Raw genomic sequence first — 14330 nt, forward strand, 5'->3', positions numbered from 1 at the left:
GTTTTTGTTGCTAGTGCTTTTGGTGTCATATCTATGAAATCATTGCACAAGAACAATGTCATGAAACTTTTCCCTAAAGTTTTCTTATAGGAGTTTTATATCTTTAGGTCTTCCATTTAAGTATTTAACTCATTTCGAGTAGATTTTTGGTATGGTTTAAGATAAGGTTCCAACTTCATCCTGCAAGTGGACATCCAGTTTTCTCAACACCCTCTGTTTAAGGAGCTATTCTTTCCCCATTGTGTATTCTTTGCACCCTTGTCAAATGTCAGTTGACCAGCTATGCATGGGTTTATTCCTGGGCTCTCTATTCTTTTCACTGGTCTCTATGTCTGTCTTTATGCCAGTACCCTATGTTTTAATTACTGTATCTTGTTGATGTATTTTGAAATCAGGTAGTATAATCCCTCCAGCTTTTTTCTTCTTTCTCAGGATTGTTATGGCCATTCAGGGCCTTTTGTTGTTTCATATGACTTTTAGGATTTTTTTCCTATTTTTTGCATAATACTATTTGGGATTCTGATGGAAATAGCACTGAATCTATAGATCACTTTGTGGAAAATGGACTTTTTAACAATATTAAATCTTCCAATTTATAAACCCAGGATGTCTTTCCATTTATTTGTGTCATCTTTAATTTCTTTCATCAGTGTTTTGCAGTTTTTAGCATATGTCTTTTACCTCCTTGGCTACGTTTATTTCTATTTTATTATTTTAATGCTATTCTAAGTAGAATTATTTTCTGAATTTTCTTTTCAGATACTTCCTTGTTAAAATACAGAAAAATGTATGTATATTTCTAACTATGAGATCATGCCATTTGTGAACATAATTTTTTTCTTCCTTTCCAATTTGGATGCCTTTTATTTATTTTGCTTCCCTAGTTGCTCTGACTAGGACTTTCAGTGTTACGTTGATAGAAGAGACAAGAGTAGGCATTATTTACTTGTTCCTGATCTTAGAGGAAAAGTTTTTAGTTTTTCATTGTTGAATTTGATGATGTTAGCTTCAGGTTTGTCATATATGGCCTTTTTTATTTTGAGGCACATTCTTTCCATACTTTGTTGAGTGTTTTCAACATGAAAGGGTGTTAAACTTTGTTAAAGACTTTATCTACTGAGATGCTTATGTGATTTTTACCCTGCATTCTATTAATGTGGTATATCACATTCACTGATTTGCTTATGTTGAACCATCCTGGAATCCCTGGGATAAATTCCACATGATTATGGTATATGATCCCTTTAATGTGCTTTGAATTCAGTTTGCTAGTAATTTTTTGAGGATTTTTACATCTATATTTATCAGGGAAATTGGTCTGTAATGTTTTTCTTGTATTTTCCTTATCCGACTTTGATACAAAACTTTTTTAAATAAGAAAATTGAGGCTTGGAGAGCTTGTTCAAAGATACAGAATTAGTATCCAGCAGAGTTCACGGTCTTATACTCAGATTTCAGCCTGTATTAGATTACTAGGGCTGCTGTAACAAATCTCCTCAAACGAGATAACTTACAACAGAAATGTATTCTCTCACAGTTCGTTTTTGTAATTATTTTCAAAAGTTTTGGGGGTACAGGTGTTTTTTGGTTACCTGGATAAGTTCTTTAGTGGCAATTGCTGAGATGTTGGTGTACCTGTCACCCAAGTAGTGTACATTGCACCCAATATGTAGTCTTTTATCCCTTACCACCCTTCCATCCAAGTCCCTAAAGTCTATTATGTCTATTATATAATTCTTATGCCTTTGCATCTTCATAGCTTAGCTACCACTTATAACTGAGAACATACGATGTTTAGTTTTCCATTCTTGAGTTACCTCACTTAGGATAATGGCCACCAGCTGCATCCAAGTTGCTGCAAAGGCCATTATTTCATTCTGTTTTATGGTTGAGTAGTATTCCATGGTATATATATACCACATTTTCTTTATCCACTCATTGGTTGATGGACATTTAGATTGGTTCCATATGTTTGCAATTGTGAATTGTGCTGCTATAAACATGCATGTGTGTGTATCTTTTTCACATAATGGTTTCTTTGTGGTAGTTACCCAGTAGTGGGATTGCTGGATTGAATGGTAGTTCTACTTATAGTTCTTTAAGGAATCTTCATACTCTTTTTCATAGTGGTTATGCTAGTTTACATTCCCACCAGAAAAGTAAAAGTGTTTCCTTTTTACCACATCCATACCAACATCTATTATTTTTTAACTCTTTAATTATGGCCTTTCTTGCAGGAGTAAGGTGGTATCTCATGATCTCTCACAGTTCTTGAGGACACACATTGGAATCAAAGGGCCAACAGGGCCATGCTCCCACTGAAGGCACTAGGGAAGAATCCTCTTCTAGCTTCTGGTGGTTGCTGGCAATGCTTGGCATTCCTTGTCTTGTGGCAACACCTCTCTGATCTCTGCCTTCATCTTCACATGACCATCTTCCCATTATGCCTGTGTGCCTGTTTTCAAATTTCTCTTTTCTTATAAAGAAGCAGTCATATTGGACTTAAGATCTACCTTCATCCAGTATGGTCTGATCACAACTTGATTATGTCTGCAAAGACTGGGGTCCAAATAAGATTCTAAATAAGGTTTCAAATAAAATTATGTTCACAGGTTTTGGGTAGACATAACTTATGGGGGAACACTATTCAAGCCAATCAAAGTTCTTCTTAGGAAATATGTGAAAACTGTGTATTAATATTTTTATGCATGCGTTTCTTTCCTTAATTGAACACTAGGAATGTTTGAATACCATTCCCTAGAGGAGTAAGTTTTTTATTGTTCTCATTTAAAGAAAGCTTTGTGTTCTATATGCCTTCAGCTTTCACAGATGTCTCTCCAAGAAAACAATTCAACCAGCTGATTAGGAACCATTGCAGCACTCTATTTTAGTGCTAATTCAGTCCCAGCCAGAGTTCACCTTGAACCCACCGTTATTGCAAGGGTGACTGAGGCGACTACCTAGAACAGATGGGCAGACACTGGAGAAGCGCCCAGACCTTTACACTGGATTCATCAATTTGAGAAAATTCTTTATTGTCAAATTTTGGTAAAATTGGCTGCTTTAAGAAATTGACAGGAGTTCTGCTAGCATCATTAGGCATGTCAGATTTGATCATGTTTATTTTGCTAGATTTCTGTCGTGGTTGAGTGAAATAGATCAAGTGTTAAAGGTATTTTATGCAGCTATGATTAGACATTGTTCCCTAACCTTTGTATATGTTATATTTAATCTTCACAACACCCCGTTAAGATAGTTAGCATCACTCCTATTATATAAGAAAGCTAAACTTCCAAAAGATAATAAATTTACACAAGGTCAGAGTCAATTAATAGTAAAGCTAGGGATTGATACAAGATTTTTATGACTCCAGAACCTGGGATATTCTTTAATATCAAGCTGCTTTTCACCTGATCTACAGATATGAAATGCCTTCAGTAATGCTGTTTAATGCTCAATGCTCACTATTCTTCTTTCAAAATGTTTACATAAAGATACATTAAAATTATGAACCAATGTAATAGCAGCTATCAACTATCAATAAGTCTCCTTCCATGTACCAAGCACCTTATACCAATAAAGTTGAAAATATTTTTCCTGGTATAACAGAATCAAAACTCAGAGAGTTTAAGTTACTTGCTCAAGTAGATCATAAAGGTGATAAATGCTAGACAAAGATTCAACCCAAGTTTTGCTTACTCTTAAGCTTGCCCTCTCAACTACTTCATATATTGCTTCTTAACATCAAAGCTTTAAACAAACAACACGGGAGCTCAAAGTAAACCTTCATTTTGAATAGGGGAATTGGAGTCTTTATGCAGAAGTGACATTTGAGGAAAGTATTAAAGCATGAGAAAGATTATGATCACTAATGAATTGTAAGAAGAGTCCAAATATTCACTCATTCATCCACTCATTCAATACATATTTTATAGAGCACATGCTTTGTACCAGGCACTGTGCTGGTGACTGAATGCACATCATAGCCATGATCTCTGTCTTTGTGGAGCTGAGGGGCCCGCTTGGAGAGTAGACAATAGCCAACTGAACAATATCTGAATTCATGACAAATGCTGTGAGCACTGTGTAGGAAACAAAATAAGTTGTGGAAAGGGAACCTTCCTTAGTGAGGGTCAGGTAAGGCCTCTCTGAAAAAGTTCCATAGAAACTGATCCCTACATACATGTGAGAAGTAACCAATCCTTCAAGAGCAGAGGGAAGACTGTTTCAATCAAAGGAATCTGTGCAAAACTTGGAGTGAAGAAAGAAACTTGATTCTGAGGAGCCTGGTGAATGAGGGAGAGAGACCAACAGGATGAGCTGGGAAGCAGTCAGGCTAGCACAGGGTCTCAGAGGCATGATCAGGCATTTCAATTTTGTTCAAAGGATGGTGGGAAGCTGTTAAAATGTTTCACTAGAGAAGTGAAATTTCCCAAGGATGTTTCTATTATGATTATTAATATTAACATTGTTATTATTTTTTGAGACAGAGTCTCACTCTATCACCCAGGCTGGAGTGTAGTGGCAGGATCTGAGCTCACTGCAACCTTCACCTCCCAGGTTCATGTGATTCTTCTGCCTCAGCCTCCTGAGTAGCTGGGACCACAGGTGTGTGCCACCAAGTCCAGGTAATCTTTGTATTTTTAGTAGAGACGGGTTTCACCATATTGGCCAGGCTGGTCTTCAACTCCTGACCTCATGATCCACTCGCCTCGGCCTCCCAAAGTGCTGGGATTACAGGTGTGACCCACCATGCCCAGTCATATTATTCTTATTTTTATATTTTAGAGACAGGGTCTTGCTCTGCTGTCCAGGCTGGAATGTGGTGGTACAATCATAGCTCCCTGTTACCTCAAAATCCTGACTCAAGCGATTCACCCACCTCAGCCTCCTGAGTACCTAGGACTACAGGCACACACCACCATGCCTGGCTAATTTTTAAATTTTTCTGTAGAGCTGGGGTTTTACTATATTTTCCAGGCTGGTCTCAAACCCCTGGCCTCAAGCAATCTTTCTGCCTCGGCTTCCCAAAGTGCTGAAATTACAGGTGTGAGCCACCATGCCCAGTCCCAACTACATTTCTAAACTATCAGTCTGGTCATCCAGTCGAGAGCAGACATGGAAGACCAGTTAAGAGTCAATAGCTGTAACTCATGCAAAAGATACTGGTGGGTAGCCAAGGTATGGTTGTGGAGAGGGTGAGAAGAAGACATTATTTGAGGATAGTGTTGATTATTTGTGCTGATGGATTGGATATGAGAAGAGGAAACATAAAGACAGAGGAGCAAAATTAAGGATCATACTCAGATTTCTGGCTTGAAATTAAGCAGAGTGGGGTTCCACTGACTAAGACTGCAATAGAGATGGGCAGATGAAATAACTGAGGCAATGCATGTTGAGGGGTGAGGGGAATGAAGGGATCTCTTACTTATGATGAGTAATTTATTTGGATATACAATGACATGCCACCTCTAAGTCATAAACCAATTAAGACAATGGCTGAAGTTGGGCACCAACTTCCCATTCATCTTCCAAGTCAACCTTGCCCAGCTGACATCTCCTTTAGGCCTGGTTTCTTTGAGTGTCCACTGAGGACAGTGCAGGAATAAATTCTGCAGATGAAAAATAAAGAAAACAATAACAATGCAACTAGCTCAGATTCTGCATGGTAAATGAGAATGATTGACAGTAGTGAGGGAAAACCAGAAGAGGCAATAATATCTTCTGAAAGGAGAGGAGGATGATGGAAGAAAGCTTTCTACAGGCGGTGAACTATGTGCTGGCTTTGTAAATGTGGAATTGCCACAGGAAGAAGACAAGACATAGCATCCAAGCAGAGTAAAGAGTATGGACAAAAGGTGAAGACACAGTTGTACATGACGTTCTTAGGGGGAAAGCTAGCTGTTCTAAGGGAAGGATTTAGGATTAAAGGGATGATACATTTGGGGTCTATTCATAATATCTGTAACCAACCAAATGCTCTATGACACTTATATATGTATATCCCATTGTTCTCTCTGTTTCTCATACACACACAAACACACACTCACTCACACACACATACTCTCACACACACACACTCACACACACAATCCTGTAATGCTGTTTCTCATCTTAATGTTGCAAATTCCTCCTCATCTGTGCCTGGAGGGAAGAGAAGTAAGGGAGAAAAAGGTTATGTAGATAAATTGTTCCCAAATGCAGCTAAAGATAGCTCTGAACAGGTGGATCTTAGTGACGACAGCTTTTGCAATTCAGAGCATAATTTCTTTCCCGTTTCCATCAAGACCACCAAGCCACCGGTCTTTACCCCTTCAAATCATCCTAACATCAAGCCAGATTCACCATCTGGGGAAAATATATCACACCTGTGTATATCACATCACTCCCCTGTTAAAAATCTTTCCTTAGTTTTCCAATCAAGGAGCTCCTGCTGTTCTCAATAACCACGAAGCCCACCTGAGTGTATATTGCATAAGGTGGGGGTGGTGATCCCTCTAAAAATTTTTAAAGGAAACAGAATTATACAAGAAAGGGCATTGAGTAAATATATTCACCTGAGTATGACTCGCCTAGCATTCATAGATAACAACAACGTATTTGATAGCTTCCATCCTAATGATTTGGGATGTTGGCATGGGAGATAACTGTCTATCAATACCACCATTTAATATGTTTGTTGTTTTGGAAGGCGGTGTGTGGGAGGAAACCTGAGACAGGTGGTTGCACTATATTTACATCTAGCTGCTGTTGTTCCTTCATAATCAAAAGTGACTACCAGCGATAACTGCTATCTTCTGGTGCAGGTGTGAGTGAAAAGATAGATTTGAGCCAATGGTCCCCAAGCATGCTGCTTGCCCATAAAGATGGAACCTTGATTTGTGGGTTTTACAGCAATTACTGTCTAGAGCAGCACAATCCAGGGGAACTTTCTGCAGTGACAGGAATGTTCTCTATCTGCGCTGACCCATGTGGTAACTGTGAGCCACATGTGGCTGTGAGCACTGTTATTGTGGCCAGCGCAACTAAGGAATTGAATTTTTAATTTAACCATAACTAGTTTAAATTAGTATAGCCCTATGTGGTGGCTAATGCTGCCATGTTCTAGACCTACCAAGGTTCCCTCTCCTAGTCCTAGGTCGTGTGTGTGTGTGTGTGTGTGTGTGTGTGTGTGTGTGTGTGTGTGTGTGTATTTGTAGGTGGTTGTACTAGTTTAAAGTGAGGCTGCCCTAACAAATTACCACCAACTGGGTTGCACACAGCAACAGAAGTGCATCCTTTAATATTTGCAGAGGCCAAAAATCCAAACTCAAGTCATCAGGGTTGGTTCCTTCTGGAGATTCTGAAAGAGAAGCTATTCATGTCTGGCTCCTAGCTTCTGATAGTTACCAGTAAATCTTAGTGTTCTTTGACTTGTAGACACTTCACTCCAATCTCTGCCTCTGTCTTCACAACACCTACTTCTTTGTGTCTCTGTGTTTTTATGTCTCAAATATCTCTCTCCTTTCTACTAGCGGGACACCAGTCTTGGATTTAGGGTCCACCTACATCCACAATGATCTTATCTTGACATCTTTAATTACATCTGCAAAGATCATATTTCCAAATAAGGACACTTTCACAGGTACCAATGGTTAGCACTTGAATATGTCTTTGAGGGAGACACAATTTAATCCACTCCAGTGGTTTTCCATCCCCTTCTTCCACAAGCAGCCCTTCTCTCAGATCTAGTGCTCATCAGATGCAGGCTTGCACAAGGACTCAAATCACCTTCCCAAGCAGGGATTCGCTTGCTTATCTCCATGATATCCCAAACTACACATGCCTCTTTTACCCAACCCAATTGCTTCTTCCCGTTATAGACTTGAGACCCTGAACCATTTTAACTCCTTTATATTCAGTTAGTCACCAACATTTTTAAGTGCTTTCTAATATTAGGTGTGACTCTTTCCTTGGAGCCAGACCCAATTTTTACTTTTTAAAAGGAAGCAATGAGACAGAAATCTTGGAACACTATGAGAGCATTCAGAGAGTTTCTCTACTGCTCTTTCTTAACTATTTAATTGGAAAAATATTAATATACAGATGGTGCCTGACCTGGTTTCAGCCATGTGACTATGGCGTTTCTTCTTTTCTCAGACGTGTGAGGACCTATGGATGCTTCCTGCCACCTTTTGTGGAAAGGGGCAGCTACAGACACTGGGAAACTGTGGTTCAAGGGAAGAAAGATGCCCTAATCCCACTCCCAACTCACTAGGGGTAGAAGAAGTTGATGGGGTAAGATCCAGCATAACATAACTCCATTATCTCACTCGAGGTGGGTTTAACGGGCAGGTTGGCTCTGTTCTTTGTAGCAACTCTATATTTAGCAAGCTGGCACAATTTTTAGACAGATTTCTCACAAGAACTTGGCAAACATTCCATGTTTCCTTTACTGCAATATGCAGAATTTATATTTCTGACAAAATTGCTCACACATCTTAGTGTAACTTGCTTAGTAGTCACACTTTGTCAATTTCATTTTTTTTTCCAAACAAAAGGAGAAATGATTAACGATATGAAGTTGAGGGCTGGGAAAGGGAATTTGACCCTAGGTCTCTCAGAATATCAAAGCCTGTCAAGTTTTCCTTTAAGGGGTCACACCCACACTTTCTCAGCCAGTCTCCCACCCATCTTTGAATCATAGCCACATTACCTCCCAGTAACTCTAGAATTAAAATACCCCAACTCCCCTCCCTGTTCTGGGATTCTACCTTTCATTCTGCACCACTCTACCGAGTTCATCTTCTAAAACATAAAGGTGGTTATAAATATTAGCAAGGGGAAGGAGGAATGGTTCTTAGTGACAAATACATCATTTTTTCTGTACTTTGCTTTATACTTGAAATATTCCTAAACTAAATATTTATAAATGAAGTTAATGAATATCATAGTGTGTCTGAAACGTAATTTTAGAAGGCTAATGCCACTCTCACACATAATTAGAAGATTAAATTGATAAACAAGGACCTATTTATTTGAAATTAAAAAAAAATTATAGTTTCCCACATTTTAAACTCCTTTGCTCAATATTTAAGGTTCTATAACTATACTTCCTCCTTTCATTATGATTTCATTTCTCACCTCTTCCTTATACACACCATATTATTCCTGGGTTATCAAAATAACAGCTACTTGTTGAGGAAACTGAGACTCAGAAATGTAAATAAGCTTTTTGCTCAAAATCACTCAACTGAGCAAAAAGCCTGTTTTCATTTCTTAGCCTCGGTTTTCTCATCTGTAAAATGAGAAAAAATCACCCATCACATAGAATAGTTTTGAAGATTAAATAAGATACAGTATATAATTGAGTGCTATTGGCACCCGACAAGTATCAGAATAGACATTTGAACCCGTGTTTGTTTGACATCAGTCCACATTCTTAACCTAACCATAGTGCCTAGCACAATGGTAGCATTCAAAAACTGGTCGCCTTTATTAGACATCATCAGATATAATCACAATCTGTTCTGTTATGTCCTGCCTCCCTGCTTTGGAAGGTCCTCTCTTGAGAATTTTAATGTTTTTTTTTTTTTTTTTTTTTTTTTGACAGAGTCTTGCTCTGTCACCCAAGCTGGAGTACAGTGGCATGATCTTGAGTCACTACAACCTCCACTTCCCAGGCTCAAGCAATTGTCATGCCTCAGCCTCCTGAGTAGCAGGGATTACAGACGTGCACCACCATGCCTGGCTAGTTTTTGTATTTTCAGTAGAGACAGGGTTTTCCCATGTTGACCAGGCTGGTCTCGAACTCCTGGCCTCATGTGATCCTCCCACCTCGGCCTCCCAAAGTGGTAGGATTACAGGCATGAGCCACTGTGCCTCACTCAGTGGCAGTGGTTCTGATGGCTGTCACTGCATGACAAATTATCTCAAGACTTAATAACTTAAAACAACCATCTTATTACATTCACAAATTGTGTGCCAGAATTCCAGACAGAACACAGTGGGTGTGGTTTTCCTCTGCTCCATGATATTTAAGGCCTCAGCTGAAAAGACTTAAAAGCTGTGGGTAACTCAATGACTAGGGGATGGAATCATCTGAAAGTGCAACTAAATGTCCAGAATGGCTTCCTAACAAGGCTGTCCACTGATGATGCTCTCTGTCAGCTGGGGCTTAGCTGGAACCGTTGACTGCAGCACCCACTCAAGGCCTCCTCAATATGGCTGTCTGAGAGTAGTTGGGCTTCATGCATGGAGACTAGCTTCCCACCAAATGAGCACCCCAAAGAGAACCAGGCAGAAGCTGCATAGATTTTCTAACCTAGCCTCAAATGTCACAAAGCATCATTCCCACTGTATTTTGTTGATTAATAGGGAGTCACTCAGGCCAGTCCAGTGCAAAGATGGGGTATATAAATCTGTGCTCTTGATTGGTGAGGTGTCCAAGAATTTGCTCACATGTTTTAAATTACTGTATTAGTACTGTACATAATGAAAGGACTATTTCAGTGAGAAGCTGAACACGTCTCCTGGAACCCAAATATTGGAAAGGTCATCTATATTGATGTCAAAATCACCCATGGTAATGGGAGTATTTGGAGAAAAAAAAAAAAAAGGAAGCCTGCAAACCAGATGCTGGAGACTTCAGAAAAGAGATGTGAAGGAGTTACTCAGGAGGATGGGGAATGTGGCAACAACATTCAGGGGTAGAGGATGTCTTAGCCAGATGGTACTTATTATTAGGCATAATCAGGTATAATCACAATCTGTTTCCTCCTGCCTTCTCAAAGGAGGAGGGATTTTTTCTCATAATAGTAGAGAATTAATGGTCTACCAGGCAATAGGCATCTAGGATAATGACATCCTTACCTTTGATCCCTGTGACATTTGGAGAGCAGAGAATGATATGATTCTCTGAAAGGGCTACAAAAGAATCAGTGCCCTCTGAGGAGAGCTGGGGTGTAGGTTAGGCAAAGAGATGAGAGGTTTTTTTGTGATGACTTCAGAATTATTTACAATGGAAGCCACATTCCAGAAATTCCAGTAAAGTGAGTAAGAAGGGAAGACAGCAATAGGAGGAAGAGTTACATAAGATTAAAAAAAAGAAGAAGAAGAAGTAAGCAATATTTCTGGTCGCAAATAAAGTAAAGCACACGTAGAATTAAACCAAAAGGACATTTATCATTATCTAACAAGAAATCTAGACAGAGGTTGGTCCTGGACTCCTCTGATTCTACCAATCTGTCATTTACCATGGTCAGCAATATCTCCCCTTATGGCACAAGTATATCTGTCCCAGCTCCAAGTTTCACATCTTCAGACATCAGCATTTACCTTTGAAATGAAGTGAAAAAAAGTAATAAAGCTTTCTCATTTACCTGTCTTTTTAAATCAGGAATGAAAACTTTCCCAGAAGCCTTAAGCTGACTTCCTTAGATCTCGTTGTCTAAGATACCATCTCACACCAGATACAGTCAAAATGGCTATTATTAAAAAGTCAAAAAATAACAGATGCTGAAAAGGTTGTGGAGAAAAGGGAACACTTATACACTGCTGGTGGGAATGTAAATTAGTTCAGCCATTGTGGAAAGCAGTTTGATGATTTCTCAAAGAACTTAAAACAGAATTACCATTTGACTCAGCAATCCCATTATTGGGCATATACTTAAAGGAATAGAAATCATTTTACCATAAACACAGGCACTTATATGTTTATCACAGCACTAGTCACAATAGCAAAGACATGGACTCAACCTAAATGCCCATCAATGGCATTTAGGATATCAATGGGTAAAGAAAACGTGATACATATAAACAATGGAATACTATGCAGCCATAAAAAAGAATGAGATCATGTCCTTCACAGCAAGATCAATGGAGCTGGAGGCCATTATCCTAAGTGAACTAATGCAGAAACAAACAAACAAAAAATACTGCATGTTCTCACTTATAAGTGGCAGCTAAACTTTAAGTGCACAGGGACACAAAGAAGGGAACAACAGACAATGGGGCCTATTTAAGAGTCAGATGGTGGGAGGAGGGTGAGGATGAAAAACCTAAATATCAGGTAATATGCTCACTACCTGTGTGATGAAATAATCTGTACAGCAAACCCCAGTGACATGCAATTTGCCCCTGTAGCAAACCCGCACATGTACCCCGAGCCTAAAATAAAAGTTAAAAAAAAAAAGAAAGAAAGAAAACCTCATTGTCACTCTCTCATCTCTATATCAATCATTGACAAAGAAAAATGGGATACTTATGCCTTAAACCAACTATAACTCATCCCGTGGGCTCGGTACATTGCTACACAAACAACAAAATCATGTCAGCAAGCAGAAACAAATGGCTGCTGGGAAGGCCAGCAACAATGTCAGTCATGTGAAGGGATGGAACATCAAGCAATCGGGAGATGGAAGTACTCAAGAGGGCAGGAGACTTGAAGAGACCTCAGTTTACCTAACTATAAAAAGGAGAGTATTTTGGGAGGCTGAGGTAGGTGGATCACCTGAGGTCAGGAGTTCGAGACCAGCCTGGCCAACATGGCAAAACCCCATCTCTACTAAAAATACAAAAAACAATTAGCCAAGTGTGGTAGCAGACATCTGTAATGCCAGCTACTCGGGAGGCTGAGGCAGGAGAATCACTTGAACCCAGAAGACAGGTTGCAGTGAGCTGAAATTGTGCCACTGCACTCCAGCCTATGTGAGAAAAGTGAAACTCCATCCTTATAAAGAGGAGGAGGAGGAAGAGGAAGAAGAAGAAGGAAGAGGAGGAGGAGGAGGAGGAGGAGGAGGAGGAGGAGGAGTTTGACCTCACAAATCCTTAATGTCCCTCTACTGCTGAGGTCCTAATCTTCTACCCACAATATTTATCTCACTCATACTTTTTTAAAATTATGGCTATTTGTCCATAATTTATCTCCCTAACTAGATTACTGACATGGTAATGGCAGGGATCTTATGTGGTTTGTCTTTATAATCCACATGGTCAGTAAATATTTGAAGATGAAAGCAATGCCCAACACTCTTAAAACCTGTGATGTTTGCAAAACTAATCTGGTTCTCTCTCAGTAGCTCCCCAAAGTGAGAGATGAAAAGAAGAGGCAATCACTGTTTCTCTGTTCACTGAGCACCCACCATGTGCTCCCCACTGTTGTGGAATCTGAGAAAAATGTAAGAGCCATTGGCATAAACAACTCTTAAAAAGAACAAGCAAGCACATGAAACCCCATGCAGCATCTTTAGCCAGGAGCAGCTGTGCTTTCTCTGCTGTATTCCAGAAAGATGTACCCAGACAATGCCTGGACACGCTGAATAAAGATTTATTTTTCTCTCTGTGTGTTGAGTTGCAAAGAGCTAGTGGATGACTGGGAGAGGGTGACTGACAGAGAGAGCAGCAAAGGAAGTAGAGGGAAGCTGGGGAGTTTCTTGTTTGTGGTACAAAACAAGCCATAAATTTAATTATCATTTAGACATAGCCATACTGTCATTATTCAAGGGATTTTTTAGTTATGGGTTTCATGTTATTTAAAACCTGCTAGAGTTTCTTTCCAGTTGGCCAGCTTCCTATGAGACTCAAATAGACAGAAATGATCAGAGAGAGTAGATGCTTGTTACATAAGAGATTATATGTACTTTTAAATTTAACTCAGTGTTTGAAACTTAATATTACAGTTTCTAAAATGTATAAGCACAGTTGGACAAAGAGATTATAGAACACCATGATCTTAAAGTTGGAAAGGACCTTAAAGATCATCAACTCAAACTTCCTCCTAGTGTTCAGATCTTGTCTATAAACAACCTTAACACATCATCCAGTGAAACTTGAGCATCTCCAATGATGCAGAGTTCACCACCTTTCAAGGCAGCCCATTCTATCTGTGGGGACCCAGGATAACTAAAAATTGGAATGATACAGAGTAGATTAGCTATGGCCCCTGCGCAAGGATGACACGCAAATTCATGAAGCGTTCCATATTTAAAAAAAAAAAAAAAAAAAAAAAAAGAAGTCTTCCTTAAATTAAATATAGGATGCTTTGAAGCTTCCACCTAGTTGATCTGTGAGACTACCGAGCAAAGTTAATCTTTCTACCCCATGACAGTCCTTCAGCTTGAGAAAATAGTAACATAACTTTTCTGAATCTCTTTATGGTTCTGTTGATGAAAATGAATCCTTTCTGTATTCCTCTTAGTGTACAATGCCCACAAATTGTTAAAATTTTTATATGAGGAAATAAGAGCAAATTTTCTCTTTTTCCTCTGAAATACTGCATACTTGTCATTGGTACATTGATGAAGTACAATTTGTGGCACGACTAAAATGCAACACTATTTTGTCTCCTATGT

At 39.2% G+C, this 14330-nt stretch overlaps 1 non-coding gene across 1 annotated transcript; it reads left to right on the forward strand.

Annotated features, from left to right (window-relative positions):
* Nucleotides 1–13861: 13861 nt before the first annotated feature.
* Nucleotides 13862–13966, forward strand: LOC115900121. Its single transcript, XR_004059801.1, has one exon. It is a non-coding gene; the product is annotated as a U6 spliceosomal RNA (small nuclear RNA).
* Nucleotides 13967–14330: the final 364 nt, after the last annotated feature.

This window comes from Rhinopithecus roxellana, chromosome 10 (genome assembly GCF_007565055.1).
Source record: "Rhinopithecus roxellana isolate Shanxi Qingling chromosome 10, ASM756505v1, whole genome shotgun sequence".
In the NCBI taxonomy this organism is placed as follows: domain Eukaryota; kingdom Metazoa; phylum Chordata; class Mammalia; order Primates; family Cercopithecidae; genus Rhinopithecus; species Rhinopithecus roxellana.